The following is a 19,373-nucleotide window of genomic DNA, read 5'->3' on the forward strand; positions in this document are numbered from 1 at the left end:
AACTACCCTGAATTACTGCAATGTCCATTTGTCCTGTCTATCCTAGTGATCATGGAGCACTATCTTTGGTTTTGCACTAATTCTACGTTGGTGTGCCTTGTAAGAGCGTGGTGTTGACACGACATGCTGTCCACCACCGTGAGCGATGAAGACGTTATTACGGTCCCACTGTTTGGTGTACCTAGTGTACTGCCAAAATGAGAACATGGAACATTAGTACGACAGTTCAGTGTCTTGGCTACACTGATAAATTCTGATGGGAAAAGAACTTCAAATTGTGTCACTTGGTGTTGTACTTCTGTAGAAAGATATGGACTTTCAGAACAGCTGTGTGCAATCTAAAGTACTACAACCATGATGCAATCCTTCCCTTTCCTATCCTAATTCTTGTCACATAGTGAAAATCATTTTTTTGCTAACATTATTTATGTTCATGGGTTATACATTTTTTTTGATTCGCTGAACTCCAGTGCGAGTACACTTATGTCACTTGTCGATATGATTTTTTGCCATTATGTTTATTTATTGCAAAAATGCCTAAGACATTTTTTGATTTGTTCTCAAGTACAGTATGTGCACTCTTGTCTTTTATATTGTATATACATTTTTATTTATTATTTTATTTTAATGATATGTTCTGAACTACAGTGCATGTGCACTTATGTTGTGTGTTAATATGTTTTCTACTGAACTTCAGTGCCTGTGCATTTTCAATATGATTTGTACTCATTCTGTATATTCAATATTTCAGTACGTATGCACTTATGTCATTTGTTACTAATTATATATATATTTCGTAAATTGCTAATATGTTCTCAACTCCAGTGCGAGTACACTCATGTCACTTATCAACACGATTTTCTGCCATTCTGTTTATTTGTTCTGAAAATGCTAAAGAATTTTTTCAGTGCGTGTGCACTCTGCTATCTGCCAAATAATTTGTATATACAGTTTTCTGATTTACTACTATGTTTTGTACTCACATCCTGTCTTTGTCTGATATATTTTGTACTCGGTGCATGTGCACAACATTTAATTTATGTACTAAATTTAAATATTCAGTAAATTGTAAAAATTTCTTGCGATGGCAAGTCCAAGTGACTCACCATCGCTGCCAAATTTTTGCCCCCCCAGTAGAGGGTTATGAAACACGTATGTAACATAGCAGCGATGGTGAGGCACGCTAAAATCTTTGACCAGAGAGCGTATAATCGTGGTTAGTCTGCGCTTGACCGCGCGAGTGTTGCGAGCAGTTCAGTAGTAGTAGTGCAGTTGAGCAGTACTCTGTTAGTAGTCGTTGAGAGCAGTTCTGTAGTAGCCGTCATGCAGAGCAGTCGGTCAGTAGTAGCAGCCCAGTGCGGTTGTGTGATGTAGTCTGTCGGCAACACTGGTCAAGATGCTGAATGAGGTATATTGTTAATTAAGGTAATCATCAGATAATTTAAAGTTCATTTATTGTAATTAATTTCCAACAAGTGCCCCAATAATAATTATGATTTCAAAAGCAATTTTATTGAACTAAATTTTGTTCCACTTCCCTTAAACAAATTTCAGTTAAATTACAAAAAAAAAGGAATATTATTATTTGCAATGCAGTTCCTCCAAGCTGTGCGCAAGAATAAGAGCAGAAATTTGACTAGCAGTTACAATGAGGTAAGAATTTAATTCTGATTTTTGCACAGGGCCAAAGACCGATATTTCGGTTTAATTGAATTATCATTGTCACTGAAGTTTCATTAGCACTGAATTGTTTTTCATTATTTTTGCGGGAGCTTACACCAGAGTCAGATTGCGAATTTCACATTTTTGTTGCCTTTGTCAGTACATTTCATTGCAGGGAGATTATTCTTGGGTCCCATTTATTATATTATTTTTTTATTTAAATATTTCTGTGGGTACGATATTGCTTCTTGGCTCCCATTTCTAAATAATATTGTTTTTCATTATTTTTGTGGGGAGGTTACAATACAAGAAAACAATGCCAGTTTCATTTCTTGCTGTCAGTCTGATGTAGTCAGCTCAGAAGATAATTACGACTATTTTAACTTTTCTCTATTTCTAACTCCACCTGTGAAAAGCGACATATCTTCGTTTTTTGACAGAAGTAACGTAAGCGACGCTGACCGATTTAAAATATGAAACAATATATGAGTAACTATGCTCGGATAGAAAGCATCTGAAACGGACTGTCGCATAATATACATTCTATAGGCGCCAAGTACGTTGCGATTGACGTCAACATCAATAAGCACCACAATTTTCCTACTGCAGTGCCTCTATTTCCATTTATTTATATCACAGTTCTCACTAGGCAGAACTTATGTTCCAATTCTAAAAGTTGAAAAAACTTATGACAGTGCAGCTGTCAATATTTTGGCGTACTTAACTGAATGAGCATCTTGAACCTGAACAGAATTAACCCCCACCCCCTATTCCAAAACATGAAAACAATGTCTACGCCTCTGTGTGCACTATAACGCAGGAAGTAGCAAGTTCGGTGACAGAGAATGTGTGCTGTGCGCTAGCGGGATTTTTAGCTTCGAGAATCAACTACAACTCATTCCCCTTGGGATCAGGTTCGAATTACCTGCCAAAATCTAGATGATGCATCAAACACAGTGTTCTCACAGTATTTTTGTCGTCACAGATCGAATATAGAAAAGGTTCATATGATGTTACTGGACTGCAGCAGCATCCAAGGAGAGTCGCAAAACTGGCATCGCTTTCTGAAAGTTGTAACGCCCAGCTAGTATTAGAAACAGAAAGAGGAAACCGGAAGTGACTAGGAGCAAAATCTAAGTCCAGAATTGAACATTTATCAGAAGGTAGCAGCATATTTATTTCAGTAAAGAAATCAGTAATAGCTACCGAAGTTAGATAAATGCCTAATGTGAATTAATCTCGATCAAGTTAAGGGTCAAAGGCCGGTCATAAATAGTAATCGGATGCTTTTATAGGCAGCATGGGGGTACACTGCTTCAGAGAGAACGTGCAGAATATCGTTAATAATTTTACTTATCATGCTGTTGCAATAGGGGTTGACTTCAACTTATCAGCTTTATGCTGGAAGAGTCATGCGATCACAACTGGTGCCAGATTCAGGGATTCATGTGTGATTGCTGTGAAAGACTTTTCCGTAAATTACTTCGAGCAGATAGAAAACGAACTAGCGAAGGTAACGTCTTAGACCTCCTAGCAACAAACAGACCTGAACTTCGGAACCGTTATGTTTAGGAAGGTGTCACTGACAATAAGCCTGTGATAGCATCTCCAAGTACGGGCTTTAAAGAAATATTTGAAAAAGTAGGTAAATACTTTTGCTTATACTTTTTGCGTAGCAAGGGTGGCAGGATACAACTACAAAGTATCGGAGTAATTAACATCAAATATTCAGTGCTGAGAACGAAGATGTGGAGCGATAATGGGGAAAAAAAATATCGTTGACTATGAAACTTCCTGGCAGATTAAAACGGTGTGACCCACCGAGACTCGAACTCGGGACCTTTGCCTGGGCAAGTGCTCTACCAACTGAGCTACCGAAGCACGACTCACGAGCGGTACTCACAGCTTTACTTCTGCCAGTACCTCGTCTCCTACCTTCCAAACTTTACAGAAGCTCTCCTGCGAACCTTTCAGAACTAGCACTCCTGAAAGAAAGGATATTGCGGAGAAATGGCTTAGCCACAGCCTGGGGGATGTTTCCAGAATGAGATTTTAACTCTGCAGCGGAGTGTGCGCTGATATGAAACTTCCTGGCAGATTAAAACTGTGTGCCTGACCGAGACTCGAACTCGGGAGCTTTGCCTTTCGCGGGCAAGTTGACTATGTTCTCGCTTCCCGAGCACGGGGTCCCGTGTTCGATTCCCGGTGGTGTCAGGGATTTTTCCTGCCTCGAGATGACTGGGTGTTGTTGTGTCGTCTTCATCACCATCACTCATCCCCATTACGGTCGGAGGAAGGGAACGGCAAACCACCTCCATTAGGACGTTGCCTAGTAAGGCGGTGCGGGTCTCCCGCATCGTTCCCCTACGCTCTGTAAAGAAGCATGGGACTTCATTTCCATTTCCATACTTGAGACAAAATATGTTCCGAGTAAGGTCTTAAGGGGTGGTAAAAGACCACCATGTTTTAAAAGCCGTGTTAGAAAATTGCTACGTAAAAAAGAAGAGCTTCATTACACATTTAAAAGAAGTCAAAACCTAGCTGACAAACAAATGCTGAACGAATCGAAAATGAGCGTAAGGAGAGCAATAAGAGAATCTTTCAGTGACTCTGAAAGTAAAATATTGTCACCAGATCTGACTAAGAGCCCTTGTCATCTTAAGTACAATCAGTAAGCAATAGCAATTCCTCAATTCTTTCACTCAGTGACCATACTGGCATCAAAACGGAAGATAACTGAGATAAGCCCGAAATACTGGATTCAGTCTACCGAAATTATTTCACCGCGGAAAATACTAACACGGCCCCTCCTTGCAGTCACCGTAAGAAAGTCAAAATGAGATGTGGAGATAACCGAACGGGCGGTAGTAAATCCACTGCAATAACTTAGTGCGTGAGAGGCAGCAGGATCGGATGAGATAGTTCTAAGATACTAGAAATATTATCGGAAAGAACTTGCTCCCATTGTAGTAGCAGTAGTTTCTTGTAGTTCACTGGACCAACGGAGCGCACCTAGCGGCTTGAAAAAAGGGCAAGTAGTCAAGTAGAATGAAGGCTTTCACGGCAGGTGTTGTCACCACTTAACATTTCCGGGCTGTGTTGCCTTGGTCCATATATAAGACATAAGGGGAGAGTCTTATGTATGGACCACGGCATTTCAGCCCGGAAGTGCTAAGTGATGAAAGTAACCAAGTAATTGCAGTTTTCAAGTAGGGTCGTAGGACAGTGGTAGAAATTGTGTAAATTGTTTCATGTCTAAGAATTATGACGGTTTTGGAGAAGGAAATCTGTATAAAAATCAACATAGACTCTGGAAACAGAGATCTTACGGAACTTAGCTCGCACTGTTCCTCTATGAGATCCATAACGCTGTTGACAACGGTGCTCACGTTGATGACGTGTTCCTTGAATTCAGGAAGGCATTTGACACCGCCCCCACTGCCGCTTAGTCGCTCTTAACGCAAAAGAACCGACAGCTGTAAAGGTAATTTCCGGAGTTCCACAAGGAAGTATGATTTCACCATTACTGTTTACAATGTTTACAGGTGAGCCAGTAGAAAGGGTCGGATGCTCTTTAAGACTGTTCTATGCTGATGCGGTTGTTCATAAGAAAGTAGCAACGCCATAAGACAGCTCTGATTTGCAAAATTATTTACAGAGGACTTGTGAGTACTGCAAGCTCTGTCAGTTGACCGTGAAGATAAATATATGTAACATACTGCGCATACTTAGGAGAAAAGTCCCCTACTGCACAAGTACACTATCGATGACAAATTGCTGGAGACAGTAACCACTGTAAAATATCTTGGAGTAACTATCCAGGGCGACCTTAACTAGAACGACCACACAGCCGGCCGGAGTGGCCATGTGGTTCTAGGCGCTACAGTGTGGAGCCGAGCGACCGCTATGGTAGCAGGTTCGAATCCTGCCTCGGGAATGGATGTGTGTGATGTCCTTAGGTTAGTTAGGTTTAATTAGTTCTAAGTTCTAGGCGACTGATGACCTCAGAAGTTGAGTCGCATAGTGCTCAGAGCCATTTGAACCATTTAGAACGACCACACAAAACAAGCACTAGGAAAATCACATGCCAGATTGTGAGATTCTTAGGAAGAATCTTAAGGAAAGAAATTGCTTACAAGACCGTTGATCGAACGATGCTTCAGTCTTGTTCGTCAGTCTGAGACCCTCACCAGGTGTTATTGAAACAAGAGATAGAGACGATCTAACGAATAGCAGCGAGTTTCGTCACGGTATCGTTTGGCCGGCTCGAGTGCATCACAGAGATGCTCAACAAATTCCAGTGGCAGATGCTACAGGAGAGGCGTTGTGCTTCACGAAGGAGTGCTTTCGGGAAGAGTCGGACAACATATTATTACTTGCTCTGACATGCATCTCGCTTGATGACCAAGGCATGGAAAGTCAATAAATTACAGCTGATACAAAGGCATATCGACAATAATTCTCTCCTACCGCCATTCGTGAGTGGAACAGGGAAGGGGGAGATCAGTTAGTGGTGCGAGGAGTACCCCCCCGCCATACACCGTCAGTTGGTTTGCAAAGTATTTGCATAAATGCAGAATTCAAAGCATTAACTCTTCTGATCAATATTATACACGATGTACAAAAACTTACTCTAATCAGTGAAACAAACATTCCACATTACGAGTTAAATTTTTAGAACCTGTCTTTCCTACAAAAGAAATAGCTGCTTCTCCACCAAAACTTCATCATAGGTTGGTAGAGCCACGAAGGGTTCAAAGCAATCGTTTAAAAAGGGTACGGTCATTTCAGTTTCTATGGTATTGGCCCTTTACCTAGCTTGCATTTATGGTGAATCTTTCGCACAGCACAAACTCCCAAGGGTCTCAGAAAGGCACAGGTGGCTCTAATTATAAGAAGAGTAAAGTAACGGACCCGCCAGATTACGGACCAATATCCCTAATTTCTGTTGGCTGCAGAATTCATGAACGTAATCTCAGTTCGAATACATTAAATTGCTATTGCAGTGGATTTACTACTGCACGCTCGGTTATCTCCACATCTCATTTTGACGTTCTTACGATGACTGCAAGGAGGGCCGTGTTATTATTTTCCGCGGTGAAACAATTTCGGTATGCCGAATACAGTATTTCGGCCTTCTCTCTGTTATCTTCCGTTTTGATGCCAGAATGGTCACTGAGTGAATGAATTGAGGAATTGCTATTGCTTACTGATTGTACTAAGACGAGGTCCCTTAGTCAGAACTTGAAACAATATTTTACTTTCCGAGTCACTGAACGATTCCACGAATCATCATGGCTTTAGGAAGCATCACTCGTGCGATATTCTCCCATGGATGAAGGACGACAGGCAGATTCCATATTCCTAGATTTCCGGGAAGCATTTGACATGACTCACCATTACAGGCTGTTAACGAGTTTATGGAATAAGTTCGCAGCTTTTTAAATACTAGAACCCAGCATGTTGTCCTCGACGGCGAGTGTTCATCAGAGACAGTGGTACCATCAGTAGTGCCCGGGGAAACGTGATAACATCGTTGTTGTTCTCTATATGCATACATGACTTGATGGACAGTGTGAGCAGCAATCTACGTTTGTTTGGTGATGATGTCGTGGCGTCGAATTTGAGCCTCCATAGGAAGATACAACACGACTTAGACAAAATTTCCAGTTGGTGTTATGAAAGGCAGCTAGCGCTAAATGTAAAAAATTGTTAGTTAATGAGGATGAGTAGGTAGATCAAACCTCTAACGTTCCTATACAGTGTTACCAGTCCCCTTCTTGAGATGGTCAGTTCGTTTAAATATCTGGGCTTAATATTACAAAGCGATATGAGGTGGAACGAGCGTGTCAGGACTGTGGCAGAGAAGGTGAGTAGTCGGCTTCAGTTTATTGACAGAATTTTATGAAAGAGACCTGTAATGGAGACCGAATATAGGACGCTGGTGTGACCTAGTTTTGAGTACTGCTCGAGTCTTTGTGATCCATACCAGGTCGGACTGAAGGAAGACATCGAAGTATTTCAGCGGCGGGCTGCTAGATTGGTTACCGGCAGCTTCGAACAATACGTAAGTGTTACGGAGATGCTTCAGGAACACAAATCTGAGTCCATGTTGGAAAGGTGGCGTTCTTTCAGAGAGAGCCTGTTGAGAAAATTTAGAGAACCGGTGTCTGAAGCGGACTGTCTAACGATTCTACTGCCACCAACGTAGAATGCGCGTAAGGACCAAGAAGATAAGATACGAAAAATTCAGGCTTATAGGGAGGCATGTAGACTTTTTCTCCTCGTTCTATTTGCGAGTGGAACAGGAAAGTAAATGAGTAGTTGTGGTACAGGGTACCCTCCACCACGCACCGTACGGTGGCTGCGGAGCATCTATGAAGATGCAGATGTAGATGTATATGTCCATCATCAGAGAACGCCAGTGTATTGCCAAAATTCGGAACACCTTTCATGCTCTTGTATTACGAGCATTTAGATCAAATGGTTCAAATGGCTCTGAGCAATATGGGACTTAACAATTGAGGTCATCAGTCCCCTAGAACTTAGAACTACTTAAACCACACTAACCTAAGGTAATGCTTGAAATGTGGTATTCCCGTCACATTCTTGACACTATACATCTCGGAATACTGAATTCCCTAACGATTTCCAAAACAGAATGTCCCGTTCTTCTAGCTCCTACTACCATCCCACGTGCATTCCCATTGCGCGGCCACAATCATTTCTACCTTTTCACATTAATCACCTGAGTACAAATGATAGCTCCGTCAGTGAACTGCCCTTTTATACCTTGTGTGTGCCCTACTTCCGCCATATGTATAAGGGTATATCGCTATCGAATGACTTTTGCCACCTCGGTGTAAATATATTGTTCATGCGATTGTCCATAAAAAAGTAAAAAAGCCAGAAGAAAGAACAGATTTGCAGAATGATCTGCGGAGGATTGATGAATGGTGTAAGCTCTGTTAGATGACCAGTAACTTCTGTAAATGTAACATACTACTCATACATAGGTTAATTAATCTACTATTGTACAACCACACTACTGATGACAAATTGCTGGAAACAGTATGTAAAGCAATATATCTAAGAGCAACTAGCCCTTAAGTAGAATGACCACATAAAGTAGACTGAGATTCATGGGAAAAATCTTAAGCAAATATAACTAATATTTTACATCCTTATCAGACAGGACTGGTGGAGGAGACCCTTAACGGAGATAGGCGGTCAGCACATTACTTCCACCCACATACGAGACATCGACGAGGAAATTCTAGAAATTGGGGCCTAACAGAGGCTCACTTACAACCGTTCTTCCCACACGCCATTAACGAGTGGTATAGGGAAGGAGTAATTTGTTAGTTCTACAAGAAGTACCCTCCGCCATACACCGTGGTTTACCGAGTATTCAAATTTTCGCATACAGTAGTTCCCCAATTATTTCTACTACATCTTGTTAGTACCACTTCCAGTTGCTTAATTGATTAATGAAATTTATATTTTTTTTTTTTTTGTGGAGCCTATAGACCAGCAGCACAGCTGTCATGTATGTTTCCAAGTTTGTTGCTGAAGTAAAGCGCTCAAATAGTTGTTCAATGAAGTATTCATCGAGGTCTAAGGCCTTGGGATTTATTACATTTTTTTCTGCACATAACCACTCCTTTCCATATCTTACACCTACAGTAGCTGATCGTTTGTTTAATTTAATTAGTAGAAATAATTCCACAACATAGACACATCGAAGGGGAACGTTTATTCTAGTACATGGTGATACTGAGATTCAGATATCAATACCAACGGCCTTGAGGTATTCGGCATCGTTTCAGCAACGGCAAATCATCTGGGAAGTTTTGTATCTAATACCTGTTGAAAGGCAAGTCTGTTTCCTACATATAAAGCGAATGGTCTACTGAATGAATTTAACTAGAAACACAGGACAAGTAAAGAGGAGATTAGAATTTGTTAGTAATTCCTCGTTTCCTGCTAATTTCTTTTCTATATGGAGAGAAGATCACTCGTCCATGAGCTTGTGTATATACGTGTGTGAAGCACATATTACGTTGATGTTATTGAGGTATTTAGGTAGTGGATATAATGAGCGAAAGTGGTGAACTGCTGGAGTATACAGTACCTGCTGTACATTGAAAGAGGAAAGGCAAGAAGAAAAGCTCTCCAGTACAGGTAAGGTACACATGGCCACATTCCGTGAAGTTAATGTCTTCTGTCTTTTTTTGCAAATGTTTTATAACGTCTGCAGTTTGAAGTTCCACTTCAAGAAGATCCTCTTTTCCTGTGTTACAGTCCGCTTCATTGAGCTCTTCGTTAGATAAATGTGAGACGTATATAAGGTAAAGAGAGAGGAGAGGGACAGGCATATAAATTAACATTCTGTCGTTGTCTAGGTCGTTATAGAGAGAACCAGGTATATTGGTTGAAGTTGGAGAAAGGAAATCAGTTGTGATCTCGTTGAAGAATTTGCCCTAGCTTTCACTTCAAACTACTTTGTGGAGGAGCCAGAGTTGGAGATTTCTACTTTGCTTGTCCTAAGCTCAAGTCCACCATTCTGTTTCAGTGAGGCAGACTGGCAGAAAATATCTACGTAGGTATTTTTCGACTAAATGTGTGGTATTTTCAATCATATAGTGGTTACAAGCTCTGTAACTGGTTCACTGCAATTATTCTACATCTACATCTACATTTATACTCCGCAAGCCACCCAATAGTGTGTGGCGCAGGGCACTTTACGTGCCACTGTCATTACCTTCCTTTTCTGTTCCAGTCGCATGTGGTTCGCGGGAAGAACGACTGTCTGAAAGCCTCCGTGTGCGCTCGAATCTCTCTAATTTTACATTCGTGATCTCCTCGGGAGGTATAAGTAGGGGGAAGCAATATTAAGGTATAAGGTTCGATTACACATGCACGCTTACGCCCAAGGCTTTTGCTTGGCTATGATTGGAAATCATTCATGTAGTGGGAGAGATTGTCTGCCTTCTTTCTTGCACCACGTGATTACTGTTTAACCATGACAAAATCTGTGAGCGTAAGAAACTGTTAAACTTGTTTATGCAATTACTGTATGTTGGAAATCACAAGGAGCGCTTCTATTGGCCGGCGAGATTACAATACTGGCAGTACCAGTTAAGCTTCACAGAATAATATGATAACACACTTTCTTCAGGGACGTCCAAGAATATACATGTGGAGGAGAGAAGATGTCTGTGACTTAACGCAAAGTGCAGAGGCTGACCTGAGCTCAGAATTGTCAGAACACTTAGAAAGCGCAACAGGTCTACTAAATGGACTACTACACTATGCTTTTTCACCAACTGATAGAGTACTGCTGCACAATACACGATCCTTACCACATAGGAATGGCGGAGGAAATCAAAAAAGTCCAGAGATGAGCAGCCCGTTTCGTATTGACATATGGGAGTATACGCCGTGGATATGACATGTGAATTGGGAGAGCAGTCGTTCAAAGAAAGGCGTTCTGTATTCTGGCGAGATTTTTTCATCAGATGTAAGTCATCAACTTTCACCACAGAATGTGAAAATATTTTAGTGTCACCAGGCTACCTAGGGAGAAATTATCATTCTAATAAAGGTATGAAAAATCAGAGCTCATACAGAAGGACTTAATTGTTCATATTTCCCACATGCTGTTCGAGAGTGGAATGGTATAGAAATAGTCTGTAGGTGGTTCGAAGAACCTTCTGCTCGGCACTTAAAAGTGATAATTTTACCATGATTCTGGAATGCAGATATGTAACTTATTTCAAACGAAATCTCCGTCATTTGACTGTGTAGATAATTTATTCTACCATATAATCATGATTTAGGCCCTGCGCCAGACTGGGAATATATTATCGTTTTTAAGATGTGACAGCTTAGTTTTATATGTAAGTTTAATATACAGTATGTAATCAGAAGTAATCGGAAGCCTGGCTGAATATGACTTACAAGTTCGTGGCGCTCTCCACCGGTAATGCTGGAATTCAGTATGGTGTTGGCCAACCCTTAGCCTTGATGACAACTTCCATTCACGCAGGCATACGTTCAAGCGGGTGCTGTAAGGTTTGTTGGGGAATGGCATCCCATTCTTCACGGAGTGCTGCACTGATGAGTGGTATCGATGTCGGTCGGTGAGGCCTGGCACGAAGTTGGCGTTCTGAAACATCCCAAAGGTGTTCTATAGGATTCAGGTCGGGACTCTATGCAGGCCAGTCCATTACAGGGATGTTATTATCGTGTAACCACTCGGCCACAATCCGTGTATTATGAACAGGTGCTCGATCGTGTTGAAAGATGCAATCGCCATGAAAATGAAATGTGTGTGAATTCCTAAGGGATCAAACTGCTGAGGTCATTACTCCCTAGACTTGCACACTACTTAAACTAACTTATGCTAAGAACCACACACACACACACACACACACACACACACACACACACACACACACACACCCATGCCCGAGGGAGGGCTCGAACCTCCGGCGGGAGCGGCCATACAATCCGTGTCATGTCGCTTCAAACAGCGCTGCCACTCCGCGCAAAAAGCTGCGAACACCGTTCCTGAATTGCTTTTCAACAGTGTGAAGCAAGATGGTGCTCAAAACATCAATGTAGTCCTGATCTGAGACAGTGCCACACGAAACAACAAGGGGTACAAACCCCCTCCATATAATCATGATTTAGGCCACACTGTAGCACCACCGTCTCCGAATTTTACTGTTGGCACTACACACGCTGGCAGACGACGTTCACAAGGAATTCGCCATACCCACACCTTGCTATCAAATCACCACATTGTGTACTCTGATTTGTCACAACTTTTTTTTTTGTCATCAGTCTACTGACTGGTTTGATGCGGCCCGCCACGAATTCCTTTCCTGTGCTAACCTCTTCATCTCAGAGTAGCACTTGCAACCTACGTACTCAATTATTCGCTTGACGTATTCCAATCTCTGTCTTCCTCTACAGTTTTTGCCCTCTACAGCCCCATCTAGTACCATGGAAGTCATTCCCTCAGGTCTTAGCAGATGTCCTATCATCCTGTCCCTTCTCCTTATCAGTTTTTTCCACATATTCCTTTCCTCTCCGATTCTGTGTAGAACCTCCTCATTCCTTACCTTATCAGTCCACCTAATTTTCAACATTCGTCTATAGCACCACATCTCAAATGCTTCGATTCTCTTCTGTTCCGGTTTTCCCACAGTCCATGTTTCACTACCATACAATGCTGTACTCCAGACGTACATCCTCAGAAATTTCTTCCTAAAATTAAGGCCGGTATTTGATATTAGTAGACTTCTCTTGGCCAGAAATGCCTTTTTTGCCATAGCGAGTCTGCTTTTGATGTCCTCCTTGCTCCGTCCGTCATTGGTTTTGTCACTACACACAACGTTTTTCCACTGTTCAATCGTCCAATGTTTACGCTTCTTACACCAAGCGAGGTGTCGTTTGACATTTACCAGCGTGAAGTGTGGCTTGTGAACAGCCGCTCGACCGTGATATCCAAGTTTTCTCACCTCCCGCCTAACTGTCATGGTACTTGCAGTGGATTCTGATACAGTCTGGAATTCCTGTGTGATGGTCTGGATAGATGTCTGCCAAATACACATTACGACCCTCTTCAACTGTCGGCGGTATCTGTCAGTCAACAGACGAGGTCGGCATGTACGCTTTTGTGCTGTACGTGTCCCTTCACGTTTCTGTTTCACTATCACATCTGAAACAGTGGACCAAGGGATGTTTAGGAGTGTGGAAATCTCGTGGGCAAATGCATGACACAAGTGACACCCAATCACCTGACTACGTTCGAAGTCTGTGAGTTCCACGGAGCACCCCATTCTGCTCTCTCACGATGTCTAATGACTACTGAGGTCTCTGATATGAAGTACCTGCCACTGGTGGCAGCACAGTGCACCTAATGTGAAAAACGTATGTTTTTGGCGGTGTCCGGATGCTTTCGATCCCATAGTGTATTTCCACGGTTATTTCTTGTGTAGACGTGTGATCATGCCCAACAGTGCTGTACTCTAAGGTAGCGAAAGACCAAAAGTTATGATTGTACACTAGGATGAACGATCTATATAGTCAAACGGCGGAACTTTCATTAAAAAATTTAAAAAGAAAGTTAAGCGTGAATTGCAGAGTGGTGATGTAGATACAGAACATCCGGCTACTACTGCAGCCCATTTCCACACTTGCACAGTTGAAGAGTGGTAAGTATGTGCCGTCGAGGCAGCTACTGAGGTAAGGATTAAGTGGCAGCAGGGTTACGCTGCGCACATTTAGCATCACAACCAGCTAGTTTTTCCCATCACGTACTCTGGCGAAAGTATTGATGTTTGTTCTTGCTCTTCCAGGGATCTTTCATCAGATCACTAACGAATTTCGCATTCAATGGACCTATCCACAATATAGTTCCGTATTATGCCTTCATGTGTCCACTCACCTTGCCGAGACTATAGTTCGTATTTGTCGTCTCTTGTCCGCTTACTAAATGTTTATACGCTTGATTCACTCGGTAATTAATTCTGTTTGATGCCTTTTGGCAATAAACCAAATTGTTATAATGAACTCTAGCTTCCTGTGATAGTTTTATCAATCCTCCCCATAATAAATCCGCGTGTGATGTGGTAACCACTCTTACGTTCTTAATTGGGCCACCACTAGTGATTTTCTTTTAGTAAGACGTCACTGAGATATTTTCTCAGCATATCATATGGGAAGCTTCCCTTCCCCACAAGTCACCGGCTATCGGATCTGTAGCATCTTAGGGGTATGACAAACAGTTCAACCGACACATCACACTACACAGGAAACATGGTTTCATTAACGAACTTTACAACAAGCCTCTTCTGTCCTGTCTGTTTCATACAGGGTGGGCACAACAAAACTTACCTAACAAGTTTATAGCAGTCTAACATGGTGAATGGTTATTGTTAATAAACATCACAAAAGGTTGTGGAAATGATCACTGCTGACGTTTATGCAGCGCTATGCTCGATTTATTTGTATTAGTACACAGTCTTCTGTATGGAAAACAGCTGTTTATTGTGTTTACAAATCGTACTACGTGTCATATTTGAAAGCGCACTGCTTTACAAGCCAATTATTCCCCAGGAATTTAATTTCAACTGCTTTCAGTTTTTCCGTTTCTGTTTTTCATTCACTTTTTCTGACAGCCGTTCTCATTTTTAGGAGACTGAAAACATAGGTATAGTCAAAAGCATTTCGTCCTGCAAATGCTAATGAGAAATCGCGGCATTGCAGCGCCTCGGTGCATGTGCTAGCTGGTTTCTCGGTCGCCTCGTCTACTACATTCCTCTACAGAACAACTTACTTTGATCACTAACTCCGCGTCACTATGATGCTCAAAATCCGTTCACACATATCGCTATTTAACTAGTCGCAGATATTTTAGTGGTATACCTCTTCACTACCACAAATCTGTATGCCAAATGAAAATATTCATTCTAGTGATGACAGATAATTTCAGGATTAATTTTTTCGTTTATTTAAAAGTCGTTCAAATACACTGATAATCCAAAACATTGTGACCATTGCCAACAGCGAGGCTTGATGTCGCCTACATCTACAACTACATTTATACTCCGCAAGCCACCCAACGGTGTGTGGCGGAGGGCACTTTACGTGCCACTGTCATTACCTCCCTTTCCTGTTCCAGTCGCGTATGGTTCGCGGGAAGAATGACTGCCGGAAAGCCTCCCTGCGCGCTCGAATCCCTCTAATTTTACATTCGTGATCTCCTCGGGAGGTATAAGTAGGGGGAAGCAATATATTCGATACCTCATCCAGAAACGCACCCTCTCGAAACTTGGACAGCAAGCTACTCCGCGATGCAGAGTGCCTCTCTTGCAGTTTGCCACTTGAGTTTGCTAAACATATCCGTAACGCTATCACGCTTACCCAAAACCCCTGTGACGAAATGCGCCGCTCTTCCTTGGATCCTCTCTGTCTCCTCTGTCAACCCGATCTGGTACGGATCCCACACTGATGAGCAATACTCAAATATAGGTCGAACTCGTGTTTTGTAAGCCACCTCCTTTGTTGATGGATCACACTTCCTAAGGACTCTCTCAATGAATCTCAACCTGGTACTCGTCTTACCAACAATTAATTTTATATGATCATTCCTCTTCAAATCCTGGTGAGGTTTCGGAAACGTGACACGTTTAGGAAAGTATATTACGATCGAAGACGGATGAGGAAACGTTATAGCGACAACATGGTCCAAAATGTGGAAATCTACTGACATAAGCGATTTTAACAAAGGTGATGTTATAAGCCTGTGAACGAGTATCTCGAAAGCGGTGTAGCTGATCGAATGTTCACGTGCTATTTTAGTGAGCATTTACAAAAACTGGTGGAACGACAGTGGTTCGATGTGTACGACTATTAAAAGGAAGTAGGACTCGGAGGTTTACGTACTCTGTAATGTAGGATGTCCGCAGTATGCGTGCATTAATACCACAATTCTGGTGCACAAATAAGTGTTTTGTAGCACACCGTTCGTCGTAAATTGTTGAACATGGAGCTCCGCAGCAGACGACCCCTACGTGTTCAATTGTTGGCCCCACGACGTCATCAATAACGATTGCAGTGTCTTCGGGGTCATTGAAATTGGACTCTGTGGACCAAGAAAACGTGCCACCTCCTCGGATGAATCACGTTTTTTCCACACTAGGCCTATGGTCATCCTCACAAACACCGTCATCCACGCGCCAAAGACGCAGGCTCATGGGAACAGTGTTATGATATTGGAGACTTTGTGCTGCACTCGCATAGTACTTGTGGTAGCGTAACATCCCCTTGAAAAATTATGAATGACCGTGCAGGTAAGCTTCTACGTTATTTGAATTTCAAACAGCTGAGCAAAACTGAACGTACTCAAACAGTTTTTTCTTTACTATTTCTGATCATCACTAAACTGACACACAATATTTTTAGCGCAACGCAATCTGACTTTCAATAATCCATAAAAAAGAATGGCCCTGACTAACAATAACATTTACCTTTCATGAATCACTTATCTCACAAGAATCTTCGTTACTCGAACTACTGCAATACAGCGAGGGCCACTACTGCCAGCTAAATAAAAGACTCTGGCACTAATTAGTGAGAGGCATACTTAGCAAATGAAAGATTTTGTTAGAGAACAAACAATGTATTTACCTTAATAATGTTAAAAAGTCATCATATACAGGATGAGTCACCTAACATTACCGCCGGATATATTTCGTAAACCACATCAAATACTGACGAATCGATTCCACAGACCGAACGTGAGGAGAGGGGCTAGTGTAATTGGTTAATACAAACCATAAAAAAATGCACGGAAGTATGTTTTCTAAAACAAACCTAGGTGTTTTTAAATGGAACCCCGTTAGTTTTGTTAGCACATCTGAACATATAAACAAATACGTAATCAGTGCCGCTTGTTGCTTTGTAAAATGTTAACTACATCCGGAGACATTGTAACCTAAAGTTGACGCTTAAGTACCACTCCTCCGCTGTTCGACCGTGTGTATCGGAGAGCACCGAATTACGTAGGGATCCAAAGGGAACGGTGATGGACCTTAGGTACAGAAGAGACTGTAACAGCACATTACGTCCACATGCTAACAACTTTTTGTTGTTCTTTTTCACTGACGCACACGTACATTACCACGAGGGGTAAGGTACACGTACACAAGTGGTTTCCGTTTTCAATTACGGAGTGGAATAGAGTGTGTCCCGACATGTCAGGCCAATAGATGTTCAATGTGGTGGCCATCATTTGCTGCACACAATCGCAATCTCTGGCGTAATGAATGTCGTACACGCTGCAGTACATCTGGTGTAATGTCATCGCAGGCTGCCACAATACGTTGTTTCATATCCTCTGGGGTTGTAGGCACATCACGGTACACATTCTCCTTTAACGTACCCCACAGAAAGAAGTCCAGATGTGTAAGATCAGGAGAACGGGCTGGCCAATATATGCGTCCTCCACGTCCTATGAAACGCCCTTAGAACATCCTGTCAAGGGTCAGCCTGGTGTTAATTGCGGAATGTGCAGGTGCACCATCATGCTGATACCACATACGTCGACGCGTTTCCAGTGGGACATTTTCGAGCAACGTTGGCAGATCATTCTGTAGAAACTCGATGTATGTTGCAGCTGTTTGGGCCCCTGCAATGAAGTACTACAGTGTATGTTTCCGCACCATACATTTAGAGTCCACGGTCGCTGTCGCTCTACCTGTCTGAGCCAGCGAGGATTGTCCACGGACCAGTAATGCATGTTCCGTAGATTCACTGCCCCGTGGTTTGTGAAACCCGCTTCATCGGTAAACAGGTAGAACTGCAACGCATTATCCGTTAATGCCCATTGACAGAATTGCACTCGATGATTGAAGTCATCATCATGTAATTCCTGATGTAGCGACACATGAAACATGTGAAATCGGTGACGATGCAGTATGCGCATCACACTACTTTTACTCAGTCCACCAGCTCTCGCAATGTCCCGTGTACTCATGTGTGGGTTCATGCCAACAGCAGCTAACACACCAACTGCACCCGCTTCTCCTGTGACGGGCCTGTTACGGACCCGTTTGCGTGCTACGACCGTACCTGTTGCATACAGTTGGCGGTAGATGTTTTGCAATGTGCGGCACGTTGGATGCTCTCTGTCCGGGTACCGTTCTGCATACACCCTGCTGGCTTCAGCTGCATTTCGTCGACACTCGCCATAGATGAGTATCATCTCCGCCTTTTCAGAGTTCGAATACACCATGGTCACAGTTCTTACAACACTGCACTATCACCGACGTCTGGTAATACGGTGTACTACAGTTGGTCTGCGTGCGGAGACGAATGCAGAACAACAATAGCAGCAAGCGCTACATGCGGACACTGCGACAGCTAGACCAAACCACAACAGTGCACTACAGCCACACTCGTAAACACGGTCGTCATCGTAAATATGTCCCTGTAGATGCTGCTCGCCGACCGTGGCCCGTGTTTGTTACAACACGCAACTGAACGTCGGAGGTTTCAAGCGTCAACTTTAGGTTACAATATCTCCGGATGAAATTAACATTTTACAATGCAACAAACGGCACTGATTACGTATTTGTTTTTATGTTCAGATGTGCTAACAAAACTAACGTGGTTCCATTTTAAAAAACCTAGGTTTGTGTTAAAAAACATACTTCCGTGCATTTTTGTATGGTTTGTCTTAAACAATTGCACTGGCCCCTCCCCTCACGTTCGGTCTGTGGAATCGGTTCGTCAGTAATTGATGTGTTTTACGAAATACATCCGGCGGTAACGTTAGGTGACTCACCCTGTATATCTATCAATTCATGAGAAACATCTTTACAAATTTCCTTTTTCTCCTGGACACACGTCCAGATCGTCCGCTTATAGTAACCTCTCAAAACTCTGGCATCTCTCTCTCCACATCCACCATTGCTGGCGGCTCACCTCCAACTGCCCAACGCTACGTGCTGTTCCCATCCAACTGCCCAACACTACACTAGCTAATATTCCAACTATGAGTCCAACCAGCCACAGACTGCACACAGCAGTCAGTGATTTTCATACAGAGCGCTACGTGGCGTTACCAACATAAAAACCTAAACAGCTTACTTACAGTAGTAATGGAAGAGGCCCTGAAAGCTGCGGACCACCTG

This window comes from Schistocerca cancellata, chromosome 5 (assembly GCF_023864275.1).
Source record: "Schistocerca cancellata isolate TAMUIC-IGC-003103 chromosome 5, iqSchCanc2.1, whole genome shotgun sequence".
In the NCBI taxonomy this organism is placed as follows: domain Eukaryota; kingdom Metazoa; phylum Arthropoda; class Insecta; order Orthoptera; family Acrididae; genus Schistocerca; species Schistocerca cancellata.